At 41.8% G+C, this 21,063-nt stretch overlaps 1 long non-coding RNA gene across 1 annotated transcript; it reads right to left on the reverse strand.

Moving 5' to 3' along the window:
• Positions 1 to 1,188: 1,188 nt before the first annotated feature.
• LOC140204482 (uncharacterized) lies at positions 1,189 to 10,788 on the reverse strand. The gene is made up of 3 exons (XR_011887642.1): positions 10,663 to 10,788; positions 8,432 to 8,587; positions 1,189 to 1,304 (listed from the first exon to the last, which is right to left on the reverse strand). It is a non-coding gene; the product is annotated as an uncharacterized lncRNA (long non-coding RNA).
• Positions 10,789 to 21,063: the final 10,275 nt, after the last annotated feature.

Below are 21,063 nucleotides of genomic sequence, written 5' to 3' on the forward strand. Positions count from 1 at the left end.
AACCTATCACCATCATGACTGTGTGAACCAGGGTGGCAGAACTTTGATCAGATCCATTGGTTGGGGAACTGCTGAACTCTTCATTGAAGATGAGAAAATCTGCAGATGTAGGAAATCCAAAGTAATACCCAGAAAATGCTGAAGGAACTCAGCAGGCCAAGCAACAGCTACGGAAAAGAGTTAACAGTCGTGGAACAGTCCATGTTTCGAACCTAAACAGGCATCACTCCACAACTCTTCCTACGCTACAAAGATAACTGCATTGGTCCTGCTTCCAGCACCCATGCTGAGCTCATCAATTTCCTCAACTTTCTCCAATTTCCACACTGCCCTCAACTGGCCCATTTCTGACACCTCTCTCCCCTTTCTCGATCTCTGTCTCCATCTTTGGAGACAGTTTATCTACTGATACTCTTTACAAACCCACTGACTCTCACAGCTCTCTGGAAAAGTCATCTTCCCACCCTATCACTTGCAAAATTGCCATTCTCTAGCCTCAGTCCTCCATCTCCACTGCATCTGCTCCCAGAATGAAGCTTTTCATTCCAGAACAACTGAGGTATCCTCCTTCTTCAAAAAAAAGGGTTTCCTTTCCTCCACTATCAACACAGCCCTCAACCACATTGCACAAATCACCCTCAACCCTTCCACCTGCTGCCACACGAGGGATAGGGTTTCTCTTGTCCTCACCTATCACCACACAAGCCTCTGCATCCCGCACGTAACTCTCTGCAACTTCTGCTATCTCCAAAGGGAGCCCACCACCAAGCACATCTTTCCATAGGAATCACTCCCTACACGACTCCCTTGTCCACTCATCCCTCCCCACTGATCTCCCTCCTGGTGCTTATCCTTGCAAGCGGAACAAGGGCCACACCTGCCCCTACACCTCCTTCCTCACTACCATTCAGGGCCTCAAACAGCCCTTCCATGCCAGGAGACACTTCACCCATGAGTCTGTTGGGATCACCTATTGTATCTGGTGCAAAATGCCAGGTTGTACAGCTGGATCAAAGGCTCGTCTCCACTAGGAAAGTTACAGGCACAGATTGCAGTGTCATTGCCCAGAACAAGAGTCTATTAGTAAAGTAATTGATAGTTGTTTCTGCTGCCAGAAAGTTGTCACGGTGCTTCACCAACAACATCTTAAACCGGATGGAAAAGACAAGAATGAGAATTCCCAACCAACCTTTAACTTTGTTGGCCCCAGCTGCTCGCACTTCAGCCTCCCAATCTTTCAACAGGTTTTGGAAAGCAGGAACCAGATCATTTTCCGCAATTTCAGGACCCACGGTTTTCTGAAGCTTTAAAGGCAAGAGAAACCAAATGAGTAACAAAGATAGAGCGGGTTTCAATAGCAGCAATCTGTGCATTAACACGTGAACAGAGGAATCACAAAGACAACACCATCTTTCTTTTCCACACTCGTCTCGCTGCTGCCATCAGGTAGAAGGTGCAGGAGCCTCAGGACCCTCACCACCAGGTTCAAGAACAGTTACTAACCCTCAACCATCAGGTTCTTGAACAACAGGGGATAAGTACACTCATTCGATTGAGATGTTCCCACAACCAATGATCTTACTTTAATTACTCTTTATCTTGTTATTTCATACTCTTGTTATTTATTGCTATTTATTTATATTTGCATTTGCACTTTATCTTTTATTGATCCTGTTCAGTTACTATTCTATAGAAATTGCTGAGTATGCCCACAGGAAAATGAATCTCAGGGTTGTGTGTGGTAACCTCACTGTTACGAAAGACCTAGATTAGTACCCTGTTTTCGCTTTCAGAAGGCGTTTTCACTGTTACGAAAAAAAAATCAGCGGGCGATAAAAGGCAGCAGTCGATAAAAGGCAGCACACGATCTGAGTAGCTGCTCTCCCCCGGATTCGGAATGGCATTGCTTAAACACGAGCCTGTGAGCAGCCATTTGCAAGATGAGTTCTAAGGTATCGGAAAAGCCTGAAAGAGCTCGTAAGGGTGTTACACTTAGTGTAAAACTAGACATAATTAAGCGTTTCGATGGTGGTGAACGAAGTAAGAACAACGTGAGTTTGGCTTGTGGAAGCTGACGGACATGATGTTGAAGAGGTTTTGGCATCCCATGACCAAGAACTGACAGATGAAGACCTGATGCAATTGGAAGAGAAAAGGATAACAATGGAAACCGAATGAGTAATGATAAAGTACGACTTTAATTTTGAAAGGGTACGTCGGTTTAGGAGATATTTGCAGGATGGTTTGAGTCCTTACAAAGAACTGTGTGATAGAAAAGTGCACAGGGCTCAGCAGTCAAGCAAGCCTTCCACATCAGCCACAGCAGACGACGAACCTCGACCTTCGACACCGAGGCGGGCAGAGGTAGAAGATGAGCTGCCCGCTCTAATGGAAACAGACGATGATGAGATGACACCCCAGTGTCCCACCACCCCAACCCCCAGGTCACGGACAGATATCGATTTGTGGAGAATGCAACGGTAGCCGGGAGGCACACAGCACATCTTTAAGAAAGAAGCTGAAATAAACAAGCTAATTAATTAGGTGCCAGCAACACGTAATTGCCGGCCCAGATCAGAGATGACGCAATCGGAAATCGGCACTGATCTGGGCCAACAGTTACATGTCGGGCGGCACCTAATTAATTAGCTTGTTTATTTCGGCTTTTTTCTTAAAGATGTGCTGTGTGCCTCCCGGCTACTGCTGCATTCCTGCCTGCTTCGCAGCAATGTATCGCTCTGCAGATTGGAGGGTGGGGGCCACTGCACCATCCAAACTCTGACTCAACCTAACACACCATCATCAGTGTGCTCGGCGCTGCCTTCCCGATTCTGGTAAGTAATACTACACTGTACATACATTATTTCTCCTTTGTATCGGCTGTGTATTTTTATGCGTTATTTGGTATGATTTGGCAGCTTCATAGCTTAAAGGTTAGTGGAGAGAGTGTTTTTGCCAACAGCACTTGCGTGAGATTTCCTGCCGATGGCGCTTGCGTGAGATTTTTGCTACGGAGAACACTGCCGGCAATGATTGTGGAAAGGTATTTCTACTTTATATAGGCTGTGTGTTTATCATATCATTCCTGTTTTTACTATATGTTACTGTTATTTTAGGTTTTATGTGTTATTTGGCATAATTTGGTGGCTATTTTTGGGTTAGCAAACGCTCACAAAATTTTCCCAAATAAATAAATGGTAATTGTTTCTTCGCTTTACTACATTTCGGCTTACGAACCGTTTCATAGGAACGCTCTACCTTCGAATGGCGGGGGAAACCTGTATGTACTCTGAAAATAGCAACTTCAAAATTGAAAATCTGAACTGTACTTTAGCTACGGACTTCACTGCAAGATTAGTTTATATGTGGTCTTGAGCATAGAAAGTGCCTTTTGTTATGGTTTGTCATTAGCAATGATAGCAGAACATTATAAATACAATAAACTCCGTACCAGTATAATGCAATTGTTTTCCAATAATGGGTTGGTGCCAATTTCACAAGTGCTCTGGCAACCCTTATCTTGTTCTGGCATATTCCCCCTTCCTTTCCAGTCCTGATGAAAGGTCTTGGCCCAAAATGTGACTGTTTATTCACTTCAATAGATGCTGTCTGACCTGCTGAGTTCCTCCTGCATTTTGTGTGAACCCTTTCCCATGAACTTTCCTTCAACTATCACTTTCTAGAATATTCCCCTTCTCCTCTTCCCACCCCCCACCGACGTTCTTGTTCTGGCATCTTCCCCCTTCCTTTCCAGTCCTGATGAAGGGTCTCGGCCCAAAACGTCGACTGTTTATTCACTTCCTTAGATGCAGCCTGACCTGCTGAGTTCCTGCAGCATTTTTGTGTGTGTTACCTTACATAGAGCTTATTTTTGAACACGGGTTAGTTATCTTATAAAGACAAACAATATAAAGTCTTTGCCTGTTCCAAGGGTAACAATCCTAAGCTGACAAAATCGCTGTGTTTTCTGTGTCCTTTTGAACACCGGTCCATCTGTAATTTGCTTTAATTTTCGATTAGGTTTACAGTTTTGAATTATGTAATTTTATCATGGGTGGCGGGGTGGAAATACATCTCTACCAAGAGAGGTGTAAGGCGTTCCTTCCCTCCGCTAGCCTGCAGGTCACCCTTGGGCAAGGTGTAGCACCTGCTTAGCCAACTCCACCCCCCCACCTGCAATCAGGGTCACGTGAAGCCATGGGGTAAGAGGAAAGAAACCCAGAGAAATGTTGCCGTTGTGTTCAGATGTTTATCAATGATTGGATACCTCATGCTCTGGTAAAGAAATAAATGAGAGGGGAGAAAAAGGGAATGGTTAGATAAATGATGTCCATTTAGAAGTAGTATTCTTTAGTGTTACCCAGGTAAAACATAGTCACAGTCATAGTCATACTTAATTGATCCCAGGGGAAATTGGTTTTCATTACAGTTGCACCATAAATAATAAATAGTAATAGAACCATAAATAGTTAAATAGTAATATGTAAATTATGCCAGTAAATTATGAAATAAGTCCAGGACAAGCCTACTGGTTCAGGGTGTCTGACCCAAGGGAGGAGTTGTAAAGTTTGATGGCCACAGGCAGGAATGACTTCCTATGATGTTCTGTGCTGCATCTTGGTGGAATGAGTTTCTGGCTGAATGTACTCCTGTGCCCACCCAGTACATTATGTAGTGGATGGCAGACATTGACCAAGATGGCATGCAACTTAGACAGCATCCTCTTTTCAGACACCACCGTGAGAGAGTCCAGTTCCATCCCCACAACACCACTGGCCTTACGAATGAGTTTGTTGATTCTGTTGGTGTCTACAGCTGTAATGATCTATCCTTGATAATATATCCACAGATAAACCAGCTGCTTCAGTACAGATTTTACACTCATAGAGAACAGAAAGATTTAATCTCAATGCCTTGGGGTGGGACCGGAATTTTCTGGCCTTAAGAGACGGAATTTTAAATTTTTAAAGAAAGGCAAAGTTGAGAAAATATTGTCGTTGATGGCTCTGAATTCGAAAGTATGGTACACAGACAACAACGTGGGCAATTGTAATCAGCTAGTTTCTCAGGTCAAAAAAACAACTAAATAATGTTATTTAATCATTAAACAATGTTTCTCGATTGTTAAATAATATTAACCTGATTGTTATTGTTTGCAATTAACCTATGTAGGCAATGTGCCTTACCTTGAAGATTTGGATTACACTGCGGTGAGAAAAGCACGTTGATTTCAGTAGATCCGAGTGTTTTCCCATGCTGGGAAAGTCTAAGACTAAAGGGCATAGATTTAATTGGAGACACAGAACGCAACAAGCTGTTCCGGCCCTTCAAACTGCACTGCCAGTAACCCACCAACTTGTGCAACAATCTACAATGACCCTTTAACATACTAACCGGAATGCTTTTGGACTGTGTGAGGAAACCGGAGCACCAGGAGGAAGCCTGAGGCAACAAGTTTTATACTGAGAACAAAGACCATCTGGTTCAAAAACTATAAACACACAGGAGATTCTGCAGATGCTGGAAACCCAGCACAAAATACTGGAGGAACTCAGCAGGCCAGGCAGCATCTATGGAAATGAAATAAACAGTCGATCTTTCGGGCCGAGACTGCTCTTAAGGGCTATAAATCTGCCGATGACACAACTATTGTTGGCAGAATTTCAGATGGTGACAAGGAGCCGAAGAGGAGTGAGATAGATCAGCTGGTTGAGTGGTGTGGCAACAATCTGGCACTTGTCAGTCAGACCAAGGAACTGATTGTGGACCACAGGAAGGTGAAGTTGAATCACCACCTCCCTACACCATACCTGGTCTGTGTGAAGTCAGCAGTGGGAAGGAACCAGCAAGGTCCAGTCCATCAAAAGCTTTAAGCAGCATTTAATTAATGCACTACATCACAAAATTTACCACAATGACAGTAAAACCAAGGAACTGATTGCGGACGTCAGGAAAGGGAAGTCAAGGGAACATACATCAGTCCCAATCAAGGGGACTGTGGAAAGGGTGAGTAGTTTCAAGTTCCTGAGTGTCAAAGTCTCTGAGGATCGTCCTGGGCCCAACATATCAATGCAATTACAAAAAAAAAACGCACAGAAGTGGCTACATTTCATTCAGAGTTTGAGGAGAATTGGCAGGTCATCAAAGACACTCTCAAATTTCTAGAGGTGTACCACGGAGAATGTTCTAACTGGTTGCATTGCTGTCTGGTATGGAGGGAACACGACACAGGATCAGAAAAGGCTGCAAGTCATTATAAAATCAGCCAGTTCCATCACAGGCATTAGCCTGTCTGGCATCCAGACGCTTTCAAAAGGCAATGCATCAAAAAGGGGGCATCTATTAAGGGCCCCATCACCCAAGATATGCCCTCTTCTCTTTGCTACCATCAAGGTGGGGGTACAGGTGGCACACTCAATATTTCAGGAACAGCTTCTTCCCCTCTGCCATCAGATTTCCGAATGCACAATCAACCCATGGACACGACCTCAGTAATTTTTAAATATCTACACATTTAATATATATAGTAATATTTTAAAATTACATACTGCTTTGTACTGCTGGCATAAAACAACCAAATTTCACAACGTATGCCAGTGATATTAAACCTGATACTGGGATGAGGTGAAAGTAAGGAAATAGCACCCTTCGTGGAGGAGATAGATGAAAGAGTTGGAGAGTTTGCAGAAGATCTCAATGAGAGGCTGTTGGAGATTCAGAAAAGGAAGCGAAGTGTCAGAATAAATTTGTAAATCCAGGTAACTCTGCGGCAAGATAAAAGTTGGTGACAAAGGTGATGAAAATGTTGGGCTCCACACGAGAGTATGAAGCAGCCCTGATATTATTGATGCCAGGGAGAGGAAGGCGAAGGTGTGTACAGGGATATGTTTGGACAACCAAAAGATAGCTGCAGTGAAAGCCCATGTGACTGTATCCTTTTAGTCCCATTACTCCTCAGGCTTTTTTGAAAATTTGTTTAAGCTTACTACTGGCTTTTCGACCTTTCGGCTCATTTTTAAACAGAACTGAAGTTCCTCTTAACTTCCTCCAGTCAAAAGTAAAAAATATCAGTGTCATCAACCTGTGCACGTGCTGAATCCCCAGATCCCTGGCACTAGGCCAACAAGTTTGTTCTAAACCCTTGTCACAGGATTATCCTTCAGATACACTGAAAAAGATCTGAGCTTAATTCAGACCAACTTTGTTCTATTTCACATCCATGTTTAAAAACAAGATAATTAAATGAATCTGGAAAAAAAAATCTCAGCACCTTTTGGCATGTCAGTCAAATAGCTTTTATATTAAAAATACACAGGTGCTTGACTTAATGATTTTTTTAAAACTATATTAGAGGAACTAAAACAACAGGAATTCTGCAGATGCTGGAAATCAAAGCAACACACATCAAAGTTGCTGGTGAACGCAGCAGGCCAGGCAGCATCTCTAGGAGGAGATGCAGTCGACGTTTCAGGCCGAAACCTTTAGTCAGGGCTAACTGAAGGAAGAGTGAGTAAGGGATTTGAAAGTTGGAGGGGGAGGGGGAGATCCAAAATGATAGGAGAAGACAAGAGCGGGAGGGATGGAGCCAAGAACTGGACAAGTGATAGGCAAAAGGGATATGAGAGGATCATGGGACAGGAGGTCCGGGAAGAAAGACAAGGGGGGGGGGACCCAGAGGATGGGCAAGGGGTATATTCAGAGGGACAGAGGGAGAAAAAGGAGAGTGAGAGAAAGAATGTATGTATAAAAATAAGTAACAGATGGGGTACGAGGGGGAGGTGGGGCATTAGCGGAAGTTAGAGAAGTCGATGTTCACGCCATCAGGTTGGAGGCTACTCAGACGGAATATAAGGTGTTGTTCCTCCAACCTGAGTGTGGCTTCATCTTTACAGTAGAGGAGGCCATGGATAGACATGTCAGAATGGGAATGGGATGTGGAATTAAAATGTGTGGCCACCCTCTGAATATACCCCTTGCCCATCCTCTGGGACCCCGCCCCCCCCGCTGGCTTGTCTTTCTTCCCGGACCTCCTGTCCCATGATCCTCTCGTATTACCTTTCGTCTAACACCTGTCCAGCTCTTGGCTCCATCCCTTCCCCCTCCTGTCTTCTCCTATCATTTTGGATCTCCCACTCCCCCTCTAAATTTCAAATCCCTTTCTCACTCTTCCTTCAGCTAGTCCTGACGAAGGGTCTTGGCCTGAAACGCCGACTGCACCTCTTCCTAGAGATGCTGCCTGGCCTGCTGCGTTCACCAGCAACTTTGATGTGTGTTGCTGTTATTAGAGGAACTAATTGTGTTTTCATGGCTTTTGACAGAATCAGAAGGGATTCGAGCTGGAACAGAAAACCTAAAGACTAGTTTTAAAACATAAATGCACCATATCATCATACCAAAGAGATGCACTTTGTGCTGTAGCAATAACACGTACTTCAGAAAATTTGTCTGCCACCATATAGCAAACACGCCAGGATTTACAATCCACTGCCTGCCGGAGGGTCGGCATCACCAACGCTTCCAGGTCTTCCTGGGGCAGCAGCTGGGCTGTGCTCACACAACCCTCAACTGCCAACAGCCTCACCAAATCCTGTGAAAAAGATGTTCAAACCGGGTTTGAGCTGGTTCTTCATTAAAAAACAAAATTAATTTACTGAAGTTAACATTAGGAAGAACTAATCTCATCAAAAAAATCATAAAAATAAATACTGACAATATAACAATTGTTTCCCAGATGATATCCATTCAGATCACCTAGAAAGTAGCAACAGGTTTCATTACTTTGCAATGTGTGCTGGAATCTTCCCAGGATACAAGTACTGGAATGGAGATACTGAACTTGTAAGTTATAACTGCTGAAAAGGCATGTTTAATTGGGGCCCATGCAACTGTCCGAGGCTACACCTTTAGTTTGGAGAAAGTGGGAGAAACCTAAGTCAAACTTGAGAGTAAGAACTAGTTCTACCAGGTGAGGAAAGATGGTGATGAAGGGGAACTGATAAGGTCTGTTGTCTAGAAAGAAGCAGAACTTTAAGGACTTCCTGGAAGGGGATGAAAACGTATAAACACTAAATCCACAGTGAAAATAAAGTGATCTGGGCCAGGCAACTGTAAGTGACTGAAGTGATGGAGAGATGACAGACCAGATAATGTTCTAAGTGTCGGTTGCCAGAAAAACATTGGCAAGAACTCGAGGAAGAATACTTCCTACTTCTTTTTAAAATTAGGACAACATTATTTGTTACATTGATAAAACCAGACAGGCTTCTGAATACCATTGCATCTCTATTGGTAGAGTAATCCTTCAATACCGAACCATGTGAATAGCCTGGATTGTGGGACTCCAGGTCGGTCTTACAAGAGATATTGTTAAGCCTGGAAAACTGTAGCTATGGAGGAAAGATTAGATAAGTTTGGGTTGTTTTCTAGTCTTGAGATGTATACAGTTGGGAGGATTAAATGGCAGAAATGAGAAGGACTTATTTCCTGAACGGGGGATTAAAAAAAAACTGAAGTCCATAGTAACTGCTGGTAGTATTAAAAGTATTTTCACTCAGAGGATGGTAGAGGGATCTGAAATACTTCCAAGGTATAAATTCCCCTCATATTTAAAAAGTAAATGAATATCTGAAGAGCTGCTATCAACTGGGCTACAGAGCCTGAGGTAGGACGTGGAATTAGAATGGGTAGGTCTTTTCTCGACCATCACAGATATAGTTCCCATCATATTTATTCTTATGGTTCTATGAGCTTTGCTTAGGAAATAGGCAGGTAAGTTTTATTTTTTATTTTTAGAAACACAATTTAGTTGTTCAACTAATTTTTAAAAGTATTTATACTTCTAAACTTTCAACTTAAAAGACTTCCTTTTATCAATTTTTTTGGAATGTGTCATCTCAGGTGTTTACAGAGAGAACATTTTGAGATGCAGATGTACCCTTTTTAACAATGCAACTCAATGACACATTAGATCCTTCACCCTTTCCAGCTCTTTGCAGATTCAGTCCTGAAAACAAAAAGCAGAAAACTAATTTTGAGCTTAAGAGCTTGGCAGATAAATATCATATTGTCTTTGGAATTTTGCAGAGCAGAGGATCGCAGATCGACATTGTAGACTGCTTTTCTTTTCACAAATTCTGCCTGATTCCGTGCACGTTACAGTAAGCTACTCACAACATTTCTGAGGCAAATCCCAGAGTCTCAACAGCACAGCAAATTTTACAGATTATCATTAAACTGCAGAGTTGAATGAATTATGTCACTGGATGGAACAATCAGCTATTGAAAGAAAACCTGCTAGAAATTTAGGTAAACTTTTTGAAAACAGAAATCAAAATATCACAGATGCTGGAAATGTAAAGAGAATGACAGAAATATTCAGCAGGTGAAGCAGTGTCTAAAGAGAGAGAAACAGAATTGCTGAAATAATATTTCAAAAGTCACTGTCATTGTTTCATGCTCCACCTCCTCAGGAGAAAATACTGTACTACTCTTTAAAGAAGTCTGCTAAATAAATGAACAACAGTCACGTGCAACCTAATTTTAAAAAAAGTACTTTCAATAGGGGAGAAGGCATCCCATTATGTTTAACTTATAAAACAGTGATACTACCAATATTCTGAGAAGTCTTTTTCCAACTAAGGCTGTATTGCCCAGTGACATTACCTTTGTAGAGAAAGTGGTTCAGCCTTGGGCTTCTCAGCAGCAATGGAGGAAGGGGTTTTGATTTGTGGTTTGGTGGAACTGGACACTTTGCTTAGTTTTGCTTGAGTCCTTTTAATCGATTCATCACAAGACTGGTAATACAAGAGAAGGAAAACGGTGAAATGTTCAAAGGTTCATTATATTGTCAAAGTATGCACGTACAACTCTGATACTTGTCTTCTCCAGATAGTCCTGAAATACAGAAAGACCATGAGAGTTGATGAAAGAAAAGACACCAACTCTCCCCCACCATCAGTACGAAAAAGATAAGAAACAGTAACAATCCCCGACTCCCTGACTCACATAAAAAAAACAGCAACAATAACAATCTGCAATCCCCTGACTCACAGAGAAAAACAGCGACAATAACAATCCCTGACCTGCTCACTTGCAGAAAAATCGGGGACAATAGCATTAAATCCACACTGCTCCCCCACAGGAAAAAAAATTACAATAACAATCCCCGACCCCCTCACCTGCAAAACAGACCAGTGACAGTAACATCAAAACCCCCAACCCCCACCTTACACACAAAATATTTACAGCTCACCCACCCACCAACCAGCCACAATTAACAAAACACCAAAAACCTGAAGGAAACCAATATGAAGTACAGTCCAAAATTCACATATGTCTCAGAATATTGGAAACAGTTTCCATCGGCATACGAAGGCAGTGTCTGCAAACTCAACAAATCAGCAAAAGCATTTTCAACTTAATAAATCCAATTTTAGTTGGTAAATTAATCAAGGCTGACAACTAAAAATATTCAGAGGATGGCAAATCAATTTGGCTAAATGCTGTAAAAAATAAATTGTAAAGACTGCAACAATCCAGATTTCTCCAAACTTTCAGAAAGCGTTGCCTCCTGCTGCTTTAACATAGCAGATACAAAGCAGGAGAATAGCAGCGATTGGGGAGAGACAACCGAACGCACTATTGAATGCTGCATACTTTTCAAAGACTTTCGAAAGTCAGAAGCAATATAGCAATGCAAAGAGCCTTAAGAATGAGTTGACGGTGATATAAAGGATTTTCCAGCAATGGACCAGAAACAAAAAGAATAAAGGCAGATCAAGTCCTTTGAATAATCATATACTTAATTTCCTCAAACACCAGGAAATCTGCAGGTGCTGGAATTTCAAGCAACACACATAAACATTCACCAGCAACCTTTATGTGTTACTTAATTTCCTCAACAATTTTCCAAATTAAACAATTGTGGAGAGCAAATTGAGTTTGGAGTAGTATATACATACAACTTTCTTATTGCCCTAATCAAAGACTGGTAGGACAGTCAAGGCAAGAAGGTACGACGATAATCTTACCCATAGCTCTTTAATGAGACTGGTCTCCTGTGCCTTCAATCTCTCCTTCCGAAGCTTCTGCTCTTTCTTCAATTTCTTTACAAAAGATTTATGTTTCCTCAGATCATCTTTCAGCGCATGAATCCTGCCCTCAATATGACTCTGCTCAGATACTTTCTCTGTTAGGGATGCAATCAAATCAAAGTTATAATAGGTAGTAGCTTCCAATTCAACCAATTATTTATCATTCAAAATACATACCTCAGCAGGGTGAAATCAACTACAATTTTACTTAGTTTCTATTCATTTATTGCTACTTGAAGCTTAAATTTCCAATTAAAATCCACCTGCTTCAATGCAGTAATAGCTGCAAGAATCAAATGGACTCTCACATACCATTTTGTTTTGTTTATCACACATGTCCTGAGATCCCCAGTGGCAGGAAATGCATTTTGATTTTGACACTGTCCTCCTGGTACCATTCTCCTGTAATTATAATCAAAAGCTGTCATTGTACAGTGTAATCAGATCCATAACTCACTAAATGCACTCTTAAAGCTCAGAATACTACAAACACACAGCTGAGCAAAGCAATAGACTCTTAAATGCCTTCTTAATTGGCCCAGTAAGCCAACAGATGAAGGGCAAACAGGGAAGGAAAGAAATACTGATATCCCCCAAAATACCAATTACGCACATAAAGCCCCAACCTCGTCGGACACGGACCGGCCAGAGTCACGGCCTCGTTGGAGACGTGGCTCACACTCTCAACAGCAAATACAGTTGTGGACTCATTGAGATCATAAGCAGGGAAACATCAGGAAACAATTTAAATATAAAATCAGATTTTTAAAAAAATCGAAGCTAATGGTGAGCATTGCATCAATAGGCAGAGAAACACTTGCTGCAAAATAGAGTGCATGCAGCAGTTCACTAACCAAAGTTAGAACTAATAATACACTAATCTTGCTCAAAATGTTGAAAAGAATGTTTCATCTTCAACTTTATGATTTTTGGAGATCAGTTCATCTTCTACTCACTTAACTATTCACAGTAACAGAAATTTTGACCAGGGGTGCCCAAACGTTTTCCTGCCACTGTATGTCAATTTAGGCAGCTGCAAGTACCATGATGTCTACTTCTGCATAGACTGCAAGTCAACGTTATTTTTTTTTCAATAATATTACTGGTATTGTGAAAATGGTATTCTTCACCATTCACTTCAAGGTTCGACATGTGTGTTTAGAGATGCTCTTCTGCACACCACTGTTGTAATGTGAGGTGATTTGAGTTACTGTCACCTTCCTGTCAGCTTGAACCAGTCAGTTGTCGTTTTGGGCCAAGATGCTTCATCAGGACTAGAAAAAAAAAGATGAGATCAGAGTAAGAAGGCGGGGGAAGACGTACAAGGTTGTGGGTGAGAGGAGAAACCAGGAGATGGGGAGTGGTGAGGTAAAGAGCTGAGAAATTGGTGAAAGAGATAAAGGGCTGGAGAAGGGGGAATCTGATAGGAGAGGACAGAAGGCCATGGAAGAAAGGGAAGGGGGAAGAGCACCAGAGGGAGGTGATGGGCAGGGAAGGAGAAAAGGTGAGGGAGCAAAATGGGAATGGGGAATGGTGAAGTGGGGTGGGGGGTCTTTACCGGAAGCAGGAGAAATTGATGTTGATGCCATCAGGTTAGAGGCTACCCAGACGGAATAAGGAGTTGTTCTTCCAACCAGAGAGTGGCCTCATCGCGGCAGTAGAGGAGGCCATGGACCAACATGTTGGAATGGGAATGGGAAATAGAATTAAAATTGGTGGCCACCAGGAGAAGTGCCACACCTGCCCCTGGATCTCCTCCCTCACTACCATTCGGGGCACAAACAGTCCTTCCAGGTGAGGCAACATTTCACCTGTAAGACCTGGCCCAGATTGGGAGACCACTTTGACGAGCGCCTACAGTCCATCCAGCAGAGGACAACAGGACCTCTCGGTGGCCACCAATTGACCTGGTTGAGGAAGTGGAGGGATAGGTTAGTAAATTTGCAGATGACACAATGATTGGCAGGGTTGTGGATAGTGTGGATAGCGGAACATTGACAGGATGCAAAATTGGGCTGAGAAGTGACAGATGAAGTTCAACGCAGATAAGTGAGAGGTGGTTCATTTTGGTCGGTCAAATATGATGACAGAATATAGTATGAATGGTAAGGCTCATAGCAATATGGTGACCTTTTATCCAATATTTTCATTTAATTATTTATTACTCTTTCAGTCTTTTTTCAAAGTTTTAGATTTGATCAGAAAGTCTTTCTTTCTTTCTTTTTTGATTGTATCCTCAAAATGGAATGCCCAGTCCTTTTTTTTTTGTTTTGTTTTTTAGTGTAGTGGGTTTTTTTTCCTTTTCATTTAAAACCCAATGATTTTCCCTTTCTCTTCATAAACTGCAAAGAGAATTGTTATTTTCATTTTTTTATTATATATTTTATACTAGTTTAACAATATCTATGATTTTGACAATGTCTATCTTAATCTTGGATTATATTGTTACTGATATATATATTTGAATTAATTCTCTTCTTGATTGTATTTATGCTTTTTTTAAATCAATGAAAAGATTAATGAAGAAAAAGACTCTTGGCAGTGTGGGGGATGAGAGAGATCTTGGGGTCCGAGTCCATAGGACGCTCAAAGCTGCTGCGCAGGTTGGCTCTGTGGTTAAGAAAGCATACAGTGTATTGACCTTCATCAACTGTGGGATTGAGTTTCGAGCCCGGGGGGGTAATGTTGCAGCTATATCGGACCCTGGTCAGACCTCACTTGGAGTACTCTGCTCAGTTCTGGTCGCCTCACTATAGGAAGGATGTGGAAACCATAGAAAGGGTGCAGAGGAGATCTACAAGGATGTTGCCTGGATTGGGGAGCATGCCTTATGAGAATAGGTTGAGTGAACTCGGCCTTTTCTTCCTGGAGTGACGGAGGATTAGAGGTGTATAAGATGGTGATTGATTGTTTGGATAGTCAGAAGCTTTTTCTCAGCTAACACGAGAAGGCACAGTTTTAAGGTGCTTGGAAGTAGGTACAGAGGAGATGTCAGGGGTAAGTTTTTTATGCAGAGAGTGGTGAGTGCGTCAAATGGGCTGCTGGCGATGGTGGTGGAGGTGTTCTAAGAGTAAACCTAAGAGTAAATTGCTAGGTTCTAAGAGTAAACCTAGCCATTATCGGCCTGTGAGTTTGACATCACTGGTGGGTAAATTAATGGAAAGTATTCTTAGAGATGGTATATGTAATTATCTGGATAGACAGGGTCTGTTTAGGTACAGTCAACATGGATTTGTGCATGGAAGGTCATGTTTGGCAAATCTTATTGAATTTTTTGAAGAGGTTACCTGGAAAATTGACAAGGGTAAAGTGGCAGATGTTGTCTATATGGACTTCAGTAAGGCCTCTGACAAAGTTCCACACGGAAGGTTAGTTAGGAAGGTTCAATTGTTAGGTATTAATATTGAAGTAGTAAAATGGATTTAACAGTGGCTGGATGGGAGATGCCAGAGAGTAGTTGTGGATAACTGTTTGTCAGGTTGCAAGCCAGTGACTAATGGTGTGCCTCAGGAATCTGTACTGGGTCCAATGTTGTTTGTCATATACATTAATGATCTGGATGATGGAGTGGTAAATTGGATTAGTAAGCATGCAGATGATACTAAGATACGTAGCATTGTGGATAATGAAGTGGGTTTTCAAAGCTTGCAGAGAATTTGGGTCAGTTAGAAGAACGGGCTGAAAGATGGCAGATGGAGTTTAATGCTGATAACTGTGAGGTGCTACTTTTTGGTAGGACTAATCAAAATAGGACATACATGGTAAATGGTAGGGCATTGAGGAATGTAGTAGAACAGTGTGGTCTAGGAATAATAGTGCATAGTTCCCTGAAGGTGGAATCTCATGTGGATAGGATGGTGAAGAAAGCTTTTGGTGTGCTGGCCTTTATAAATCAGAGCATTGAGTATAGGAGTTGGGATGTAATGTTAAAATTGTACAAGGCATTGGTGAGGCCAAATTTGGAGTATTATGTACAGTTCTGATCACCGAATTATAGGAAGGATGTCAACAAAACAGAGAAAGTACAGAGGAGATTTACTACAGTGTTACCTGGGTTTCAGCACCTAAGTTACAGAGAAAGGTTGAACAAGTTAGGTCTTTAATGTTTGGAGCGTAGAAGGTTGTGGGGGGACTTGATAGAGGTATTTAAAATTATGAGGGGGATAGATAGGGTTGACATGGATAGGCTTTTTCTATTGAGAGAGGGGAGATTCAAACAAGAGGACATTAGAACAAGAGAGTTAAGGGGCAAAAGTTTAGGGGTAACAGAATGGGAACTTCTTTACTCAGGGAGTGGTAGCTGTGTGGAACGAGCTTCCAGTAGAAGTGGTAGAGGCAGGTACGATTTTGTCATGAAAAAAAAATTCATTAGGAAAATGGACAGGAAAGGAATGGAGGGTTATGGGCCAAGTACAGGTAGATGGGCCTAGGTGAGAGAAAGCGTTCGGCACGGACTAGAAGGGCCAAGATGGCCTGTTTCCGTGCTGTAATTGTGATATGGTTATATGGAAAGCAGGAGATTGCAGCTGAGAGGAAAAATGGATCAGCCATGATGAAATGGCAGATCAGACTTGATGGGCCAAATGGCCTAATTCTGATCTGCATCTTATGGTCTTAACCACATTCTCTACTACCCCTTTATAATCCCTCCCCAATCCTATCGCCCTCTTTCTAATCCCACACCACTTCCCCACTACCCACAACACAATTGCGTCGTGTTCTGGTTGCTTCATGATTGGAAAGGTGCAGAGGAGGTTTGTAAACGTAACTTTGCTGGATCAAAGAACAACAGTACAAAAAAGATCGTTACTTATCTTTCCACCCGTTTATTTCTTCGAGCTCAGCCGGCGAGTGAATTGGGACCCGACATCAGGGAGAGAACCTTTCTGATCTCCCCGGCAGTTCAACACATTCACTGCCTGATGTCAGAATTGTCAGAAGTTATAAGGCCACCGATACAAAAGAACAATCAATTTGATAATTATTCCAGCCAAGTCAATGGACTATTGATACAAAGAATAATCAGCTTGATAACCATTCGGGCCAAGTCAATGGACTACTGATACAAATGAACAATCAGCTTGATAATTATTCCGGCCAAGTCAATGGACTATTGATACAAATGAACAATCAGCTTGATAATTATTCCGGCCAAGTCAATGGACTATTGATACCAATGAACAATCAGTTTGATTAATTATTCCGGCCAAGTCAATGGACTATTGATACAATGAACAATCAGCTTGATAATTATTCCGGCCAAGTCAATGGACTATTGATACAAATGAACAATCAGCTTGATAATTATTCCGGCCAAGTCAATGGACTATTGATACAATGAACAATCAGTTTGATAATTATTCCGGCCAAGTCAATGGACTATTGATACAATGAACAATCAGTTTGATAATTATTCCGGCCAAGTCAATGGACTATTGATACCAATGAACAATCAGTTTGATAATTATTCCGGCCAAGTCAATGGACTATTGATACCAATGAACAATCAGTTTGATAATTATTCCGGCCAAGTCAATGGACTATTGATACAATGAACAATCAGTTTGATAATTATTCCGGCCAAGTCAATGGACTATTGATACAATGAACAATCAGTTTGATAATTATTCCGGCCAAGTCAATGGACTATTGATACCAATGAACAATCAGTTTGATAATTATTCCGGCCAAGTCAATGGACTATTGATACCAATGAACAATCAGTTTGATAATTATTCCGGCCAAGTCAATGGACTATTGATACAATGAACAATCAGTTTGATAATTATTCCGGCCAAGTCAATGGACTATTGATACAATGAACAATCAGTTTGATAATTATTCCGGCCAAGTCAATGGACTATTGATACCAATGAACAATCAGTTTGATAATTATTCCGGCCAAGTCAATGGACTATTGATACAATGAACAATCAGTTTGATAATTATTCCGGCCAAGTCAATGGACTATTGATACAATGAACAATCAGTTTGATCGACACCCCAGCCACCTGAATTAAAGTAAGGAATGTCCTACCTGGTTTGCTGGAGCCACAACATAATTACAAAGATAAGTCAAATTTGTGTTTTAATTAAGAAAGCAATGTTCTGTCTAATTTCCATCAGGTACTGCTTTTTGTCAAAATCAAAAGGTGTGAAAAGCCCAGAGACATCTTATGTGGATCTGGACGAACCTTAACCCTTATCTTGCTCCAAAGAAAGCAGCTGTGAGACATTATTCAAACACACTGCAGTCACAGACATAGTCAGTACCGAGTCCATTGTTTACAGGGATCTGAGAATCCCCCATTCCCTTAAACTTTATCAGGTTTACCAGGATGCTCCCCAGATCAGACAGCATGTCTTTATGGGAATGGGTGAATGAGTTAGGGCTTTTCTCCTTGGAGCGAAGGAGGGTGAGAGGTGACTTGATGGAGGAGATGAAAAAGGCATAGATCAAATGGGCAGTCAGAGACTTTTTCCCAGGTTGGAAGTGGCTAATGGGGAAGGGGGGCATCATTTTAAAATAATTGGAGGGAAGTATAGGGGGGATGTCAGAGGTAAATTCTTCACACAGAGTAGTGAGTGTATGGAACACCCTGCCAGGGGTGGTGGTAGAGGCAGATACATTAGGGACATTAAAGAGACTCTTAGATGGGCACATGGATGACAGAAGAATGGAGGGCTCTGTGGAAGGGAAAGGTTAAATTGACCTTAAAGTAGGTTAAAGATTAGCACCACATCGTGGGGTGAAGGGCCTGTACTGTGCTGTCAGGTTCTATGTTCTGTCCCTCCACAGCTATATATTCTTACCATCATTAAGGACCTCCACCACCCAGGACATGCCCTCTTCTCATTGCTACCATCAGGGAGGAGGTACAGGAGCCTGAAGACCCACAGTCAATGATTCAGGAACAGCTTCTTCCCCTGTGCCACCGGATTTCAGAATGGACATTGAACCCAAGAACACCACCTCACTGTTTCTTGCAGTCTTTTTGCACTACTCATTTAGTTTAATTTTTAGTATGTTTCCTATTGCAACTTACAGTGTTTTTATGTCGCAAGTTTCACAACAACTTTCCCAATATATGTCAATGATGTGAAACCTGATTCTGATCAAGTGTGGTGATTCATCACTGGTGATACGGAACAGAATCAGAATTTGGTTCATATCACTGGGGTACGTCGTGAAACTTGTTGTTACGTGGTAGCAGTACAATGTGATACATAATAAACAAAACTGTGAATTACTGTATATATATATATATATATAATAGTTAAATTAATTAAGTAGTGCAAAAAGAGGGGGAGAAAAGTAGTCAGCTCGTGTTCATGGTTTCATTGTCCATTCAGAAACCTGATGGCTGAGGGGAAGGAGCTGTTCCTGAGTTGTTGAGTTTGTGCCTTCAGGCTCCTGTACCTTCTCCCTGACGGTTGTAGTGAGAAGAGGTCATGCCCTGGGCGATGGGGGTCCTTGATGGTGGAGGCCGTCTTTTTGAGGCATCGCTCCTTGAAGATGCCCTGGATGCTGGGGAGGTTAGTGCTCATGATGGAGCTGACTGAGTTCACAACTTTCTGTAGCTCCTTTCGGTCCTGTGCAGTGCCCACCCCCACCACCATACCAGATGGTGATGCAGCCGATTAGAATGCTCTCCATGGTACATCTGTAGAGATTTGCAAGTGTGTTTTGCAGACATACTAAATCACCTCAGCTTCCTCATGATATATAGCCGATGTTGTGCCTTCTTTGTAACTGCATCGATATCCTCAGAGATGTTGACACCCAGGAACATGAAATTGCTCACTCTCTCCACTTCTGATCCCTCTGTGAGGACTGATGTGTGTTCCCTCATCTTACCCTTTGAGGTCTGCAATCAGTTCTTTGGTCTTACTGACGTTAAAACTAGTGATCTTGTAGTTAGGGACCCTCTTGGAAAGATTGATCACAGTAAGATTTAGTTTCCCATACAAATGGAGGGTGCAAAAGTTTGATATAACACTAGTGTATTATGCCTAAACAATGGAGACTACAATGGGATGAGGAAGGATTTGGTTAGTGTCGACTGGGAACACAGGCTATATGGCGGGACTACTGAGGAACAGTGGAAGACTTTCAAAGAGATTTTTCATGGTGCTCAATAAAAGTATATTCCAGTAAAAAGCAAGGACAGTAAAAGTGGGGAGAGCCAGTCTTTGATGACTAAGGATATAAAAGAAGGCGTCAAACTAAAAGCCTGTGAATAGAAAGCCTCCAAGAGTAGTGGGAAACTGGAAGACTGGGAAAATTTTGAAAAGCAACAAAGGGCCATCAAGCAGGTAATAACGAAAGGGAATAAAGAAAGAAAATAAAGAAAATATAAAAACTGAGAGTAAAAGTTTTTATAATTATATAAAGTGGAAAAGGGTGGCTAAAGTGAACGTAGGTTCCTTGGAGGGATGAGAAGTGGGAATTGATATTGGGTAACGAGGAAATGGCAGAAGCTTTGAATGACTATTTTGTGTTGGTCTTCATGGTGGAGGACATGTTTAACATGCCAAAGAGAGATGTTATGGAAGTGATGGGAGGTGAAGACCTCGATACAATAGCTATCTTTAAAGAGGTAGTGCTGAGCAAACTTGTGGGCCTGAAGATACATAAGTCCTCTGGACCTGATGGAATGCATCCTGGGGTCCTGAAAGAGATGGCAGAATTTATAGTAGAGGCTTTGGTGAGAATCCACTAAAATTCTCTGGATTCTGGGCAGGTTCTGGTGGATGAGAAGACGGCGAATGTCACGCCACTGTTCAAAAACTGATGTCGGCAAAAGCAGGTAACTACAGGTCAGTAAGTTTAACATCTGTAGTTGGAAAATGCTTGAAGCTATCATTAAAGAAGAAATAGCAAGACATCTGGCAAGAAATGGATCCATCAGGCAGATGCAGCATGGATTCAGCAAAGGCAGATCCTGTTTGACAAACTTACTGGAGCTCT

This window comes from Mobula birostris, chromosome 10 (genome assembly GCF_030028105.1).
Source record: "Mobula birostris isolate sMobBir1 chromosome 10, sMobBir1.hap1, whole genome shotgun sequence".
In the NCBI taxonomy this organism is placed as follows: Eukaryota; Metazoa; Chordata; class Chondrichthyes; order Myliobatiformes; family Myliobatidae; genus Mobula; species Mobula birostris.